The following is a 3,205-nucleotide window of genomic DNA, read 5'->3' on the forward strand; positions in this document are numbered from 1 at the left end:
ATCAAACAAGAAGACTTACCAAGAACAACTTGAAGATCATGAAGAACACTATGAATGCATGAATTTTTCGAAAAATGCAAGATGAATATGCAATTGACACCAAACTTTCAACTTGACTCAAGACTCAAACAAGAAACATGAAATATTTTTTATTTTTATGATTTTATGATTTTTTTGTATTTTCTTTTAATTTTTTTCGAAAATCATTTTAAAAAAAAAAAGAAAAATAAGGATTCCAAAATTTTTTAATATGAATTCCAGGAATCTTGCCATGTTAGTCTAAAGCTCCAATCTGAGGGTTAGACATGGCTTAATAGCCAGTCAAGCTTTAGCAGAACTTTACATTCAGCAGCCAATTTGCTAAGAAAGATAAAGAAGCTCTTCTCTTGAGTCCAAAAGAATTGAGACATGGCTTTACAGCCAGCCAGGCTTCAACATGCTTCATGAAACACTAGAATTCATTCTTAAAAATTCTGAAGAAAAATATATTTTTGAAAATATTTTTATTTTAAAAAAAATTTTTTTTTGAAAACAAAGGAGAAATTTTTTTGAAAGATTTTTGAAAAATTTTTGAAAAGAAAACAAAAAGAAAGTTACCCAATCTGAGCAACAAGATGAACCGTCAGCTGTCCAAACTCGAACAATCCCCGGCAACGGCGCCAAAAACTTGGTGCACAAAATTGTGATCTCTGGTAATGGCTCCAAAGGCTTGGTGCTCTAATCTCAATTCATAATTTGTCACAACTTCGATACAACTAACCAGCAAGTGCACTGGGTCGTCCAAGTAATAAACCTTACGTGAGTAAGGGTCGATCCCACTGGTTGCATCCTATTCCTCTCTGTGAAAATGGTCCGATGCGCTGTCACTGCATGGCTAATCATCTTCGAGGTTCTCGATCATATTGGAATAGAATTTACTATCCTTTTGCGTCTGTCACTACGCCCAGCACTTGCGAGTTTGAAGTTCGTCACAGTCATTCAATCCCAGAGTCCTACTCGGAATACCACGGACAAGGTTTAGACTTTCCGGACTCTCATGAATGCCGCCATCAATCTAGCTTATACCACGAAGATTCTGATTAAGAGATCTAAGAGATACTCATTCAATCTAATGTAGAACGGAAGTGGTTGTCAGGCACGCGTCATAGGGAATGATGATGATTGTCACGTTCATCACATTCAGGTTGAAGTGCGAATGAATATCTTAGAAGCGGAATAAGATGAATTGAATAGAAAACAGTAGTATTTTGCATTAATCTTTGAGGAACAGCAGAGCTCCACACCTTAATCTATGGAGTGTAGAAACTCTACCGTTTGAAAATACATAAGTGATAATGGAGTTCATTGGTCTCGGCCCCAGAGGGGAACCGGAGTAACCAAGACTCTGAATACAATGATAAAAAGTTCTATTTATAATAAACTAGTCACTAGGGTTTACAGGAGTAAGTAATTGATGCATAAATCCACTTCCGGGGTCCACTTGGTGTGTGCTTGGGCTGAGCTTGAAGTCTACATGTGGAGAGGTCATTCTTGGAGTTGAACTCCAGCTTTTGTGCCATTTTGGGCGTTGAACTCCACTTTGCAACTTGTTTCTGGCGCTGGACGCCAGAATTGGGCAGAGAGCTGGTGTTGAACGCCAGTTTGTGTCATCTAAACTTGGGCAAAGTATGGACTATTATATATTTCTGGAAAGCCCTGGATGTCTACTTTCCAACGCAATTGAAAGCGCGCCATTTTGAGTTCTGTAGCTCCAGAAAATCCATTTTGAGTGCAGGGAGGTCAGAATCCAACAGCATCAGCAGTCCTTCTTCAACCTCTGAATCTGATTTTTGCTCAAGTCCCTCAATTTCAGCCAGAAAATACCTAAAATCACATAAAAACACACAAACTCATAGTAAAGTCCAGAAATGTGAATTTAACATAAAAACTAATGAAAACATCCCTAAAAGTAACTAGATTCTACTAAAAATATACTAAAAATAATGCCAAAAAGCGTATAAATTATCCGCTCATCAGTGCATCGCGTTTAGAGATGCGCACGCGCACTTATGTGTATGTGCCAATGTTGCACATGACTCACTAAAGTGCAACTCGTGGCCAGCAATTTCTGGTGCATTTTGGGCCCAATCCAACTCATTTCTGATGCTATTTAACCCAAAGATTGAAGAGGGATGAGACATCTAGTCATTATTAGTTTAGTTTAGATTAGTTTTAGAGGGAAAGTTAGTTTTAGAGAGAGAAGCTCTCACTTCTCTCTAGGATTAGGATTAGGTTAGATCTAGATTAGAATTTGTTAGATATAGGTTAATTTCATGCTTAGATTTACGTTTCCTTTTGTAATTCTTCTTCTTCTACATCTCTTCTCTCTAGTTTTGCTTTTAATTCTTGTAATTCTCTACTTTTATGTTGATGCACTTTTGTTCTTTCCTTTTCCTTTTAATGCAATTTATGTTTTCATGTTCCTTTATTATTGATTTGATTTGTTGTTGTTTAATTCCTTACAATTTAGTAGTGTAGATTTACTTTCCTTGCAATTTTACTATGCTTTCCTTTTATATCTTCTAAGTGTTTGATAAAATGCTTGGTTGGATTTTAGAGTAGAATTTTATGCTCTTGGCTTGGGATGGTAACTTAGGAACTCTTGAGTTACTAATGTCCAAGTGATTGATGATTGGGAGCCATTAACTCTAGGTCTCACTAATTGAATTGGTGGAAAGCTAGGACTTATGGACTTGGATTGATATAGCTCATTTGACTTTTCTTTACCTAGTTAGAGGATGACTTAATGGGATTGATCCTTGCCAATTCTCATGTTGTGGTTAGTGATAAGGATAGAGATCCTTGACCACCAAACCCTTGCCAAGACCTTTGTAGCTATTAGTTTACTTCCTTGCCATTTATCTTTCATGTCTCTTATCAAAACCCCAAACATAACTCATAACCAATAACAAGGACACTTTATTGTAATTCCTAGGGAGAACGACCTGAGGTTCCAATACTTCGGTTTATAAATTTAGGGGTTTGTACTTGTGACAAACAAATTTTTGTATGAAAGGATTATTGATTGGTTTAGAAACTATACTTGCAACGAGATCTCATTTGTGAATTCTAAACCGTAAAAAATTCCAATCATCAGTAGGGATGGTCTCAGCCTCAGGAAAAACAATCTTTCCATCAACCACAACTTTGTCAAAATCAATGAGAG

The sequence above is a fragment of the Arachis ipaensis genome, chromosome B01 (assembly GCF_000816755.2).
Source record: "Arachis ipaensis cultivar K30076 chromosome B01, Araip1.1, whole genome shotgun sequence".
Taxonomy (NCBI): Eukaryota; Viridiplantae; Streptophyta; class Magnoliopsida; order Fabales; family Fabaceae; genus Arachis; species Arachis ipaensis.